Source organism: Barbatula barbatula (genome assembly GCF_947034865.1).
Source record: "Barbatula barbatula genome assembly, chromosome: 5".
Classification (NCBI taxonomy): Eukaryota; Metazoa; Chordata; class Actinopteri; order Cypriniformes; family Nemacheilidae; genus Barbatula; species Barbatula barbatula.
The window spans coordinates 16550773-16566453 of record NC_136769.1 but is presented as its reverse complement, the minus strand read 5'-3'; positions in this window follow the sequence as shown (position 1 = coordinate 16566453).

Below are 15681 nucleotides of genomic sequence, written 5' to 3'. Positions count from 1 at the left end.
AAATATAACAATTTACTTGATATATAGACTGAAGGGGCCCCACACATTGCCTTCGTACAGGGCCCGAGATTCTGTGCTACGCCCCTGTTGTCAGCACAAACCTTTCGTTCGGCCCAGAGCGAGGATGGAGTAGAGTAGGGTGGCTTTTATGTGGTGTTCCATGGGGGGCCAAAGGAATTGCATCCTTTCAATGTGAAACAGATGTAAGCTTGTTGAATGACTTTACAGCCACTTGTGACATATGCTGAGTACACAACACAAAGAGAACCAGACCAAGATCATCACTGAAGACAAACTGCAAACTGATGTAACAGAGGTGCTTCAATCACTTCAAAATTCTTACATCATTTAAAGGGATAGTTCACACAAAAAAGACAATTCTGTCATTATTTACTCACCTTCTTGTCATTTCAAACATGTATGACTTTCTTTCTTCGGCAGAACACAAAGAGGATATTTTGTAGAAAGTTGGTAACCAAACAGCGCCGGCACCCACTCACTTCGGTTAACCACATTCTTTAAAATATCTTCTTCTTTATTCCACTGTACTACGGTAGAAAGAAATTCATACATGATGCTGTTTATATTGCATACTTTAATGAAGCGACTCATCTGGTGGTTTGTAGGGTCATTTTTTGTAATGTTATTGTTTCAAAGTGGTTTTCATTACGATTTAAGTCAAAAATAAAGCGTGTCTATTTAGATATTCAGTCAGTTTTATACACATTTCTTTCACATTTCTATCCTTTTTTTCATTACGATTTTGAATGATTAAAATTTTTGGAATTTAAGCATTTCTATATTTTTCTTCTCTAAAATGAATAATTTTGAAGAGTGAGAGTTCTTATCTGTAATTCGTCTTTTCTAGAGTAGTATATTTCCTTAATCAATATTACTCTAAGCAGCAGGTCTATGACTATACTAGAGTAAGTCAGACTGGGTGCATGGGTGAGGCTAGAAACACCATAAAGACATACAGAAACCACCTGTTGGACACAGATTTAGTCTGTCTACTATCAGCTGCACTCCTCTCGTTACATACACAAACGCACATGCACATGCAGCAGGCCTCTCCTGCTCTCTCTGGATGTGCCGTCTTGGTCAGCTGACTCAATCTTCTGCTCCGGACTGGAGACCTGACTCATTCCCAGGGTCAGTAGTAAACATGCCAGCCCATGTATCCATCTAACGGGGTCACAGACCTGCTCTTGTCTGCTGGGTGGACACCAGCGGCCGTCTCAGCATTGAAGCTGCTCAATACGACCTGACAGCTTTCAGTATGGCCCTTGAAAAGGATTTTTAGGCAGAATGGGGTAGAGCAGGCACGACCCCGCCTCTAAGTTAAACAGCACCCCTTTTGTTTAGGTTTTGTCCACTTAACACTGCCGTCCCCCATCTTCATAAGACAGTATCAGATGAAAATGACATGTGCCAAATGTTTAAGTCTTCCCTTAAAAGCATTCAGTTATCTTACACTTTATCTTATAAACGTTTGTAATGTAGTGCAGTTCTTAAAGGGATAGTTCATCCGAAAACGTTTTTTTGTCGTATTTACCATCCTCATGTCGTTTTAAACCTGACTTTCTTTTTTCTGCAGAACACAATAAAATATTCCTTGAAGAATGTTGGTAACCAAACAACATCAGCCCAATTTACTTCATTGTAACCACAAAACCAACATCTGTGGCGATGCAGTGGATATAACTTCAAAGCTTTATATAAATCAAAAATATAATGTGGAGGATTGGGAATGGAGGGTTAGGAATTTTGAGAAAAAAGCAACTTTGTGTAATGACAGTAAGCTGGTTTTGTCGAGCCGGCTTCATTAGATTTAAGTGGTGTTAATGATCTAAAGTATGCACCTATAAAGAGGTCTTACAGAGTCAATGGAGGTTGGTTGACTCTTACGTATGTGAGTTTTCTGAGCTTGTACAGTGAGCGTGGGAACAGACTGCATTTCTACAGGTTACAGAGATCCTGATTTCCCACGGGGGGAATCACAGAGGAGCAGGTTAACTCTCTCCACATTTGGAGCCATTTTAAGCAACTGATGTAAGCATATGGGACCATTAAATGAAGGAACCGAATGACTCAAATGAGCAGTAAAAAGTGTTGTGATATGACATAGACAAGCTCCTTTGAGCCTGGTCATCAAGCCTATGATTAGTCATTGCTCCGTTGGGCAAAATTAATTCTTTAATTTGTTTTTCCTTGTGGCTGATGCACAATTCTCATCATGTTTCACTTATGTCCATTTTTCCTCGTTTTCCCTGTTTTAAATAACAGAGAAATCCATCTGTAGGTCAGTTGGTAAGATTTTCATCACTACTTCAACCATAAAAGTTTACCACAAACATTTGACGAAAGACGTGAGGAATGTAACAGCAACCACATTATAGCATTTGATGGGAAACAATAAAGTTGGTCACGAGAGATCTTTGGTGAAATGTTTGAAAGACAGCTGGTCACCAGCATATGATCTATTTTGGATGCTGGTGTGCCAGGAATACCCTGGTTAACCAGCTTTACCAGTAAAACCATGCTGGTTGGCCAGATGTATACTGGTCCACCACTAGCTGCACCAACAGCTTGGAAGTTCACGATGGTCTTTTCAGCTGGAAGCCTAACTGAATGTCTGTCTAGAGCCCCTCACATGTGTACAGTACCAACCCAAGCACACCATAAAACTGGGAATCTTCTGGTCTGTATATCACCAGAATGATTATTTCTTTGGTAAACTAAGTAGATGTTTTTGGGGCTGTGAAAGTGAATGTTCCTCAAGCACATGATGTCTCCTCTCATCCAAGTGTGTTTATAATCCTTTTAAAGCCAGTAAAGATGCACAGAGCTAATAAGAATCTGCTAATACTGACAGACGTTATGGCACATCGCCCAACACGTGTCCTTTTATCCACAAGAACACGTTGACTAGCCATGTAGCACCTGTTAGCTTGAACATTCACCCACATTCCAAGCAGTTTTTGAACTGTTGAGATCACTTGATCTGATAATGAACTATGAGACCTTATGAAAGCTCTCTCAACCTCAAGGAAAGTCCTTCAGACGCCTTACTAACAGGGGTAATCACATGTCCCCAGTCCTAATGGCAAGCATAAAAACTCAATATTAATAACCTCTGTTTCTCTTCAGCCGCTATAGACGTGGCCACACTTTCTTCATGTCTCTTTCCCACAACCCTCGGGCACCTCAGAGGAAGTCATCCATGCCTAAATGTGCCTCCTTAATCAAAGGCTGAATGTAGAAGTTGTCCTGGAGGTTGGCTGCCGTGATTGCAGCATTAGCAAAGCACATGCTCGCCTTTCAGGGCCCAACAATGAGTCCTATTGTACTGCTCCAGATACGTCCAGTCTGATTTAGGACAGGGCTCTAACAGAGAGACAATATAGAGTCCTGAGTCGACAGTGTGTCCTAATGATCACAGGAGAGGATGGTCCATGTGTTTGGATACTTTACATTTAAGCAATAAAAGAGGCTGTGTTATATTGTGAATATAGTTACAGCTTAAAATAATTCTCATATTGATGAGCTGACAAATGCTCAATCTTAAAAGGATAGTTCACTCAAAAATGAAAATTCTGTCATCATTTACGTTTTGAAGAATGTTGGAAACTGAACAACGACGGTACCCCTTGACTTCTATCGTATGGACACCTGAACCACTGCAAGTCAATGGTTACCGTCAACTTTTCAATTGGCTCAGTTGAGGTTTCATACGTTTTTCACTTTTGACAAGTCTTTTCAACAGCCGTTTGTGAAATTTACCAAACTTTAACTGAGCCAACTGAAATATTTTCAACAGTCAATAGAAAATGTTGAGTTGGAGAGAACTCACATTTTTCTTACTGTGCTGTACCTCAAGACCTTTTTTTAAATCACATACAGTCCTCTCTCTAGTGTTAAATGTATGTAAAAACTATGTTGAACAGTTAGACTTGGCTCTTGTCGTACGTTGTGGGGCCTACATGAGATGTGACAAAAGCTCCCTCCCACACACAAACTCTGCATGTTCTAACAATGATAAATGCATATGTCAAAGCAAAAACGTTCCATGTCGAATGTTTTTCTTCATGCTAAGACTGCTTGTTTTTTAAATTAGCATGACTTCAGTTTGCCAGTTGTTGACATTATTGAGTTTGAGAAAACTTGATTTGCTTTTCATCATTGTAAACATACTCTGTTTTTCTTACACTGTCAGAAGGGGGTTAGTATAATCATGTTACGTTGACGGGCAGAATATTTTCTTTGTTTACACAGATCTCTGGTCTGATAAATTCTTGCTAGTTCTGACCTCACATTTGAATTAAGAATGCTAATTTATGAAGAAAACAAGACAAATGAATTGCTTTGATGACCGGATCAGCTCATGTAGAGATTTAATAAATAACACAGATAGATGTTGCAGCTATTTATACATTTGATGAGTCCATAAACCAATGAGTCCATGAACATTTACAGATACAAAACATTGAATGTTAATTTAATTGATCGATTCTGTACATCACAAGGGAAATGTGAAGGATACTTTCATCTAATGGTATTTGAGATTGGATGACACTTGGTTTTATTGTTATAAGTGCTTTCACATTGTTTTTATACTCCATTGTGATTCTAAAAATATTTTTTTACTTATGACCCACTTCCTGACCCACCCTCAACATAGATATGATTCTATTTTGTAGTCTCGTCACGTTTTAACCAACTTTTATTAAAAGGAGGCAGCAAATGATACACTAAAGAAAACAGACAGGTTTATCTTTTACAACAGTAAGTTACACTGTAAAAAAACATATATTTTTACAGATTTGTACTGTTCTTTTACAGTTGTTCCATGTATTGTCTAAAAATAGATCAACAATGTAAAATTACAAAAAAAACAAATGGGAAAACGTGTATTTGTTCTGGAAAAACTGTTATTTTACAGTTTATTTCTGTCGCCCCAGATGCCAGAAAATGTCTGCTTTTTGTAGATCTTGGAAACGTGCACCTCATGTTCAACCCATTTAGTCAGGATGATGTTTGACATAGGTCAGATGTTTGATAACAAATATTTTAGAAGTTTAATAATGACAGTATATCCAAAATGTTGTTTTCCTTGGTCGTCCTCCCTCCAGAATAACTCATAAACCGTGTATCTTGATTCCGTATCCGTGATTCGAGCTGGCACTTCTCCGACACTGATTCCCAGCTGCCTTACATCATTCTTCCTATTTAGGGTGAAAGCAAATTAAGATTGACCTGCCAATCCTTGTTATGTGTTTTGTTTAAACAAACTCTCTTTGTATAGTTTCAAAATTAATTCATAATTAACATTACTGCTGCATAATTTCTTGTGGGAAGAATAAAGCTGTTTATAACACGGCCCGGATTTAAACATTTATTCTCACCTCATAACAGTTTTAATTGTGCCTGTTTACGGTGTGTCATGGTAGACATGTTAATGGCTAGGATCTTTAGCTTTAAGAGGGCACACAAAGCCTGAAGCTGGGACGCAAGATCTTTTCTTTTACGCTGTATGTGATTAGGCTCAGCGTCAGCCTGTTTAAGAGGCCTCCTCCTATTAAGAAAGAAGGCGGCTTTTAGGGGCTTTACACCAGGGTGCTGGAGCGTCGGTCGTCTTTTCTCTGGTTTTAGAGAGGTGGCTATTTTGATTTAAATGAAGAGTATCTATCAGAGACCTATTTAGGTCAGATGGATGGAGATGCTGTCACCAAACCTGCCCGTGAGCTGTACGGACATGCACGCAACAGATGTGTTAAAGTAAGACAGGCTTGGCGCTAGGAACTCTTAAAGCAACATTATGTTGATTTCCAAGCAGGCTGTTAGAGAACATTGGGATTTTAGACCTCTGGTTGGTGCACCCATGACACAACTCGACCGCAGTGACTAATTTTCCTCTCGCGCTTTAACAGCAAACTGGCACCAAGAGTTTTTAGGCACCAATAAAGCTGAAGGGGGATTTGACGGCATTGTAAGCTTCTCATGGCTCTTATGTCTCATGATTTGATTAGACAGGGAGCTGAAATGAAGAAATACAGCACAATATACGGTAAACACAAGTATAAAGATGTTTTTACAGCACTATAAAGATAGAACACTAATATTAGACTTCAAAGTTAGACTGTTTATAAAATTGTTTTTCTAAAATTGACAAAATATTTAAATGTTTGTATAAAATCTCTTTGTCTCTATTTTATTCTGTATTTTGTAACAGACATAAGATGTTTCAACCGTTAAGACTCGGTGCAGCAGGATTTATATTTAGCATGATATATATTTATATTTACAAGCTTCTAATTCTCAGTGTATAAATGGCAAAGCACCAATGGCTCCCCTCCAGCGCTGGGATGTTTCACTCTTCATTCGCCCACCAAGCAGCACCTACAAATTCAAAGAGTCTCTGCTTTTTCTATGACGAATGTCCAACAAGATAAGATCAATTGCTCATCTCCCGGTGTGGCACTCCGAGTGACAGGGAAGCGGTGAAAAGGATGACTGATAGGGTTTGCATCGAGCCCAGGGGTAAACAAAAGAGGCTTGGCTTGGAGAGCCCGAGGGGAGCCATCTGCCAGAGTCAGTGAGAGCGGCTATTGTCCACGCTAGTGGAATGTTCAGACAGAATGAAGAGGGTCTGCATGGGTGATTCCTACAGAGACATCAGTGTGAGAAACAGAGGTCAGGCCCTTTCCATAGAGCAGATGCGTCCTCTGTATCTGCATCCTGGGTTCCTCCACATGCATGTTTTGGTGACCTGCGAATGCCTTTTTTAAGTATTCATTCAAAATGTATTTACCCTCACGTGGCACAAAACCTGTATATGACTCTTTCTACCGTGTAACACAATAGAAGATATTTTGAGAAGTTAATGGGGCCAATGTTGTCTGGTTTGCATCGTTCTTCAAAAGATCTTCGTTTGTGTTCTGCAGAAGTTTAGAACCGCACAAGGATTAAATGATGAAAGGAGTTTTATTTTTGGGGGGATCTATCCCTATAAGGCACTGCACACATGCTGCACACGATTAACCATTAAGATAAGTAATGTTTCGTGGTTTAGTTTTCTGGTTCATTATACAATAGACCTCCATAATCGCAGATCAAAGCATCTTAAAATTTAATCTTCTTTAAGTCATCAGTCATTTTTAGTTCTGCTTAGAAACCAGAGCACAAATTGCATACTCTGTAATACGGATTTTGTCATGATGGAAACCAAGTTTGTGAATATGGAAATTTTTCTTTTAACCGTGGGACAAAGTCAAACCCCATAGTTGTGATTGGACGACGGCATGCTTCAGTCAAGGAAAGGACCAGTAATGTGTGCATGCTTGCAGGATGACCTCCGACCCTCTCAGCAGGTGTGAGTGACCGGGCTTTCATGGGAGAGGCGCCTCGTCCGGCCCACATAGCATGTTGGGCGGGGAGTAGAGAAGGACAGATGTTGAATGAGGAATGACCCGGGGGAAAGTGTGTCGCTGTTGAGGGGAATCATACAATAGAGAATGACTCTCACAAAACCACCCAACACAAACGGGACTGTCTCCGGGGCGACTGGTTGCCGTGACAGCCACAGTGAATGCTTTTGGACATGAATTCTATTGGATTTTCAAGTCCTACATACTTTCACATATTGAGTGTTAAAACAACACCCAACAGTGTGTCAGAATTAATATCTGTTATTTGTTTACTGTTTAAATGGCTTGGTCGATTACCATTGGTCATTTCAAAGTGGTTTGTGATAATCTTGAAAACAAAGCATTTATGATTTATACATTTCCACAATTTTTATGTTAAGTTATACACTATATGGTGTAAATTTCATTTTTGTTTCATGTTTAGGAGCTGAAGAGCAACAATGGACTATAATGGCATTTATGGCAAACAGCAAGTTAGTCTGGCAGGAGACGTGACTCCATTGGAGGTCTACAGAAGAAAGATTTTGGCACGGCTTAACAGAAGGGGCTTTGGAATTTGCTGGCCACGGACAACTCCATCATTGGATTCTAACAGCTCCAAAGCCACAGGAAGCTGCTGGCACAAGATAAGCATTAATAACACAACTTATTGTCAGGACTTTTTCATTCAGGGCAGTTATTTCCTTAGTATACGTAGTGGCGTGTTAGCACAAACCCTTTCATTTCAGATCCACAACTCAGGGCAGCTACTAACTATCTTTTGTACAGACGTCCTCAAAGACACTTTGATTCAGATGGCTACAACAATCATATTCCCCACAAGAACAAACAAATTCCATAGCTTAACGCCAAATGTCATAATTCATAAGCGATAAACAGGAAAAGCTCTCTAAACATAAGGCTCATCAAATCAAAGGCTGACATGCAAAGCGGTTTTTGGCAGAATGTGTTTACACAAATCACAGGAGAGGGTTATTTGAGTCTGGTTAACTTCAGTTTTATTAAAATGCTTGGAACAACAGTGCAGAGGGGGAAATGGGCCGAGGGATGGATTTAATTCATTTATTCATCATGCCTGTAATTAAAACTGGTAATGTGCCGGGGGAATGGGAACTTTATGGGAACATTCACTGTTCAGAGAGGAAACATTACAGTGCTGCTGAATAGCATGAAAAAAGCCAAAGAGAACAAGTGCGTTCGGATACACTAATTACAAGAACGCTACAAAAAATATGACATCCTCAGGGCTCAGTGTAATATGAGTGTATTGAGGAGCATTGCATTAAAACGTTGAAAGTGCAGTCAACATGATAAATCCTCTCATTTGCTGATGGCGTTGTCCTTTTTCTTAAGTGTTCAAATGTTCTTTTGCCTTTTAAGCAGAGAATCCCATAAATGTTTTATTCAGGACTGATATAGAACATGCCAAGATTTCCATCAGAAAAAAACAGACATCAGGACGAGGTCAAGAAAGACTCCGGAAAGCAGTAAATTATGAACTGGATAGGGAAAACAGGCTATATTTCTGTTTTTGCATGACTGCTCAACAAATGCTATTGTTTGGTTTGCTCTCTTTGGCCTCACAGAAGGTGCACGTGGTTCACAGTGACCGGAGTGACCATTTGTATTGCAACTGTCAGTGTGATGATGCATGGCATTAGCTGAGCCCTGCTGCCTCAGGTCAGATGAGTGAACAAAACATCTTGAACTTCAACCGCTGAGTGAAAGGCCTAGGTCAGAACAGCTTTTTTAGTCCTGAATGAACTTTCCTTCTGTAGCCATGTGTTTGTCTTTCAGCTTTGAATCCAGCCGTATAGAATACGAGATGCTGCAACCTGCAGTGACTGCACCCCATACACAAAATCCTTGTTTTAAACCAAGATCCATAAGCAATAGTGTTAAAGAAGAAACCCTGCTTCATGATTACATGCAAAGTCATAGATGGTTGCCGTGCAGACGGGTTTTCATGGTGGTCCGAGAGTTCTCTGTGGATTAATAGCTTCAAAAGATACATTCGTTCTTTGTTCTCTGCTGGAGCAAATAAGCTCTTGCCTTCAGGACACTATGGCCTTTAACATGGAAAGCAGCGATAAATGCTTGCAATTGTATCCACAAAGCAATGCTTTAAAGCTTTCCATATTACAGAATCAATAAATCAGCGTTATTTCATTAAATCAATTATCTTTGGATTTCAGCAAAACAGGGTAACTTGGTGGGTTACAAAATAGATTTTCATCCTAAATTCACAGTGGGATTGAATAGAGGGGTTCGGTTTCTGAAGGCCAACATCAGCCAGAGGTCAAGCAGGTCAAACAAAGCCCTACTGCATGATTTTTTTAAATGTTGCTCTATGGATGTTGATATAGTTGAAAGTATGAGTTAGCCAGAGGTCAGACGGGCCTCTTTTATACGCTGCAAGTGGCAGCTGTAGCCATTCGGTCTGATATCTGACACGCTTCGGCTCTGTTTTGTGAACCTCACCCTGCTTTATTGGGAGCATGCTCACATGAGCTCTTGTTTAAATCTCCCAAACTGTCAGTGGAAAACAAGGTTATTAAGGTTTACTCAAATTAAAACTTTAAGAATGCTTCTGTTTATCGAAATCAAATATTGGCCTGAAAATTGGCCTCAAAATGTTGTCACAAAAATTAACTGAAATAGGTTTAAGGCACTAAAATGATAATAATAATACCACTTAATATATTCTTAAAAAGTAAAAGTCTATAAATGAAAGCATTTTTATAATGTTAATAAAACGTAATAAAACTGAAAAACAATTAGAACAACTCTGGTCGAAAATGGGTAGATGCAAATTTAAAAGACAACACGGTAAAATACTGCAACTGTACAGAATTTTGATTTACAAAATGTTTCTGTTTTTTAAATACAGTCAAAACCCCTGAAATTACATTAAATTTACGAGACAAACGTGTAATAGTATATTTCTGGCAACCCAGCTGTTTTTTGCAAAAATAGACATTGTTCTCGCTACTTTTACCTAAAGTACTCTTAATACCTAATGCACCATTTATCAAGACAATGTTACCATGTCCAGCCACATAAATAAGCAAAAACATTAATTTCAAGTGTGTACAGTGTGTACATTTTCAGAAAAACAGCATAGATATGGTTCACTAATATTTAAGCAGATTATAACATTATTTCAACAATATAACAATACAAATATTTTTCTGAAATACCTTCCTAGAAAACAACGTTTTGTATCCTCCGTTTAATTTATGAACCATACAAAACACGCTGAGGGCTTGTGAAATCATCCAGAGGTTTTAGGGAACCAATAATCTCTATTTTATGTGAAGGATTAAAAAGATTGTGAGGGATCATGGTTCATTCATTCTGAGTGAACTGCCTTCATAAGCCAGGATATGAATCCAATTCACCCTGTTTTTATTGTAAGCCAACAGAAAAATAGGAACTTTATCACAGAGTGAGAGTCCAGGCATTGGGAGGAGGCTTTGGTGGAATGTCATCCTCATTTAAAATCCTGTCATATTCTTAGGCGGAGTAAAAATAAAAATCACGTTTTCACATGGGGTGGGCTTGTCATAGACAACCACAGGTTATGATGTCCACAGGAAGCTCTGTGTTTTCATATCAACCTAGCCAGCTACTGCTCCTCTGACCTAAGGAATGTAAATGTGTTTACGTTTCCAGGAAGACCCCTGATCACAAAAACACTCAACCGTTTGTCTGGATTCCACCCTTGCTCCCTTCTTTAGCCAGGGTGGACCTTTAGGTTCCTGATGTCAGAGAAACATTCCTCATGTGCTTCCTACAGCTCAACAATCACAAAATCCTCAACAGAGACACAAGCTTTTCGAAAGCTTCAGGGAGCTTGAAGAGCTTTCATGCTTCTTGTCATGGACGGTAATTTGCATTTGCATAAGACTTTCATCATCTACGCTACAGATTCCCACAATTGTCAACAGATTTCATGAGCTGTTATGAGGTTTATTTATCACATCTCTACTGTCTCTTGAAGCACTTACACAGAGGCCTCAATTTGTCTGCATGCACCATAAATCCTGTTTGGCAATATATGAAGTCTGAAAGGAGCCAGTGTTGCCTATTGTCATCGTCACAACATTTAACAGACCATAATAAAACTACGTCTACACTAATCCAGATACACTGGAAAACAGAGATTTGGTTTAAAACACTCTTTGTCCACACTAGTGTTTTCAAGCTTTCAAAAATATGCTTATTTACACTAAAACATCTTAAACGCTTACGTTCATGTACTGTACATGAGTAAAACATATGACACTTCACAGAGTGTAATTTCTGTTAGATTTTTATTTACTTTACATCTCTCCAAAATATTGAACCCATGTCGAGGAAAGGAGTTTTTTTAAATGGGCAAAACAAATACTGCTAAATATTGGAAGCTCTGAAGCTCTTTGGCAAATGACTAAAATTGCATCATTGATCACTTTCCCCTATCACGTTGAACCGTGTTCATGGTTTAAACAATCCATTCTGTGCCGATTTGGGGCCATTCGGTACGTGAATGGTTTAATTTTCCACTGCCAATCCTGAAAGGCGACGTTACGTGCTTATCAACAAGATTCAACACCTTTAGACAACCATGCCCAAAATTACAGGCCAAGAACAGTTCGCAATCGTGCTCTGCCTAGTCGAATTAGGCTTACGTGGAAACACAACTGAAACCGTTCAAGACCGTGCTTAGAATGGTTCAGCGCAATGGTGGAAAAGCCCTCCTTGTTTTATAAAAGCCTTTTTTCAAAAGCATTTTTAGATTTTTTCCACTTTAGAGAACATTTAAAAAAACATTTCAGGTTTGTTGACAAAAATTGTCTAAAGCAAAGAGAACATTTTGTGTTTTGAAGAAAAACATATTAGTGTTTTCAAGGCCTAGTATGGCGTAGCCAGACCTTCACACTGAGCTTTGGATGCTTTCATTGGCCAAGGCCCGCACACAAGTCAATAGAAATGACAGGTAAAGCAACCAATCACGTTTCGTATTGTGCCGCGTCATGATTTCATGATTTCCGCGTCATTTTCTGGTGTGAGAATGTCAGAACGTTTCAGAATGTAAAACGCATATCACCAGGAAATCCAATAGAATTTAACCAATAAGATGACGCCTTCAAACTAGTCAAGAAAGTGTGCCTTATGCATTAGACGTTCAGCCAACGGTCCACCATAGAGATATAACAGCCTGCATCCTCAACTACATTTTTATTGATATATCATCAGCCACTTTTAAATGCATCGTCGGCTTTTTGTAAAATTCTTGTGAGAATTGCTGTATTTAGCTACTTTTTGTAAGCAAATTGTAGAGTGACAGTAGTTATGAGGGACTTCCCCAACTACTGTATGTTATTTTATTAATGTAAACTAAGAAGTGGAAGCTCGTTCTCTCAGCAATTGCACTTTCTTATCAACATACAGTGTTATTGAGCCCTGTCAGAGAAAGAAAGTCCCCTATTAGTAGTTGAAGGCATCAACAACAGCACATGCAGATTGAGTTCATCTCTCTTGTTATCTGGCTTGTTTGGCAAGCTGTTGCTTTGTGTGGGAACATGGCTTAAGTTTATAAGTGGGAGCTTTGATCCAATAAAATCTCAGTGTCTGTCTCTCACAGAGGAACAAACAGTGGAATCTGTGAGTGAGGGCCCGCTGCGTCGGACCACCCTCCTCCACTCTTCCTCTCCTCTCTCTGCATGGGTGGGACTCCCTCGGGGCTCAGGAGGACCATACACATCATCTCTCATACAGAACATATTGTTTCTCCAATCACACGAAGTGTGACCTTTGACAGCTCTGGGTAGGGACAGCGAGGTGAGTGGTGTGTAGTCGGGCTGAAGATTGTATCGGCCGTAGTACTACAGATACTGAGGGAAAGTTATCGGGTTGTTTCAGTTGGGTTTGTGCCATATCAGATATGAAGCTGCCTCTTAGGACGGGGAAATGAAAAATGGCCTTTCAGAATACTTTAAAGCACTGATTTAAAAGTGAACGTCGACATTGCGATAGACCTCTGTGCTCCAACATACTGGCAATCTTCAAGAAAAACACATTTTAATCCCTGTTGGTGGTGTGGTATATTTTTGGGAATGCCAAGTGTTTATATTCAGCTGAAATGCTCTCAGCATTTATGACTGAAGGCCATAATTTTCAGCGCACGTAACCTTTATTCAGCCCTGTAATCATGACTTCCCTCCATCTCTATTTGTTTGAAGCAGAACTCAGAATCAACGCAAGGAATTAAATATTCCCTCAACAGGAAATGTGTTTGCATCTATGCACATAGTGGGAAATTGACACAGGGATCTGTGTTTATGTTGGGGCCAGCTCAACAGCGAGGCCAATAGCGTCGGTGGGCTCCCGGAGTCACACCATGAGTCAGTTTTTCCACTCGATAGCCACTAAGCAAATAGATCAGTGCGGCTGGACAAAGATATCCACATAGCACAGGATGTGCTGTTGTGGAGCATCCAGGGGATTTTTGTGTGTTTCCACTGGTTTCCATGCCTCATTACAACCCACCGTTCCTGTGTCTAATCGTGCTGCTCTGACGGATAAATTACAAGTGGACTTGTTTGAGTTATGTTTGGTGCTTGAAGGATCTCCAATAAACCGAAAAGACAGCGTGCAGCACTGGTCTATCAAATAAGTTTCACCTTTGATCTAGGGTTGCAAGGGAGATGTGGTTTTGTGGCTAAAACTTGTGGCAGGTCTCCAGAAGGTTAATGGTAGAACCCTGTCAAGAAGTTGTGAAAAATTTCCAAATATGAATTGCATTGCATACACTGTCTGTGTTGTTTTTGTACCTGATTAATTTTGGGAAATATGCAAATCAGCAACACAGAAATGCTCCCAAAAATCTGTGTCGAGTGCATGTACAGGTTGCAGTGTCGAGATACATTTCCCCCGTGGACTGTTTTAAAGGTCCTAAATGTGTAATTGTTTTGAGGATCATTGACAGAAATGCAATAAAATATACATAACTATGTCTTCAGATGTGTATGAAGACCTTACAGAATGAAGTGTTTTGTTTTTATTACCTTACAATGAGCTTTTTCTATCTACATACACTGCGGGTCCCTTTACATGGAATTCACCATGTTGTTTCTACAGTAGCCCTTAACAGACAAACTGCTTACAGAGCGCATTTCGTAAATATGTTATCTCCTTTAGCAAAGAAGCGAAAATGTGACAATATCTTACTCCTGTGTCAGGGTTTGTAGTGAGCCGTTGGTTGCAATTCGCAATTTCACAATGGAGTGCAATCTGGAGCGTGCTAAAGTTTGTGAGGTTTTCAAATAGTTCGCACTGAATCGTTGTCGTTGCTTAATCGTTCCACTCCGTGCCAATCCATGCCAGCCGGTACATATTTGGTTTCATTTTCCACCGCAGGCCTGATAACAGACATTTTTAGAATGTAAATACAAACAAGTCACGCGCTGCCTTGATAACACAAGAGACTGAGCTCTAACTCCTCTACATGCATTCATTAGCACGATTCAGCATGGTTGGACAACCGTGCCGAAAATTTCAAGCCGAGAACAGTTTGTAATCCTGCCGTGTCGAACCAGGCTCGACGTGGAAACATTACTGTAAGCATTTCAGACTGTGATGAGAACAGTTCGGAACGATGGTGGAAAAGCGCTCTTAGTATCTCCACTGAAGATGGTTCCGATTAGTTGCAAATCTCCCCATCTTTAACATGTTATGTCATTTAGAAAAGTGCTTATGATTCTTAAAAATGCCAAAGCAGAATTTGACATTTAAGTTTCAATTGGATGGCTATGATTATGCTGTGCATGGAACTTCGGAGACGATGAAGTGTTTTGTGTGTGGAACTGCCGGACATGTGATTCGTTCATGCCCAGAGAGAATAGGTGAGAGGCAGGTAACCGCTAGCATGGCGGATCCGCCGAGTAGCGGACCCTCGTTAAATGAAGCACAGATGTAGAGAGTTGTACAAAATACGCGAGAGGAAAACGGCAAAGAAGAGATTGCGACGACGGAACATTTGACAGATAAGCAAAATGAACAGGAAGCACGAAAGGACCTAGGTAGGTCAAACTGCGACTAGAGTAGCTGGATCAGCGTTGTTTGATGAGGAGAATGTATTGAGTGAAAAAAGGGACAGAACATGTTGAAAAGTTTACAAAAATGTAAAAAGTGAACCCCACATATAATTCTTCTCAGTCAGATGACAGTATGATGAAACAACAGTGTTGACGCAAATGTGGAGTTTTTA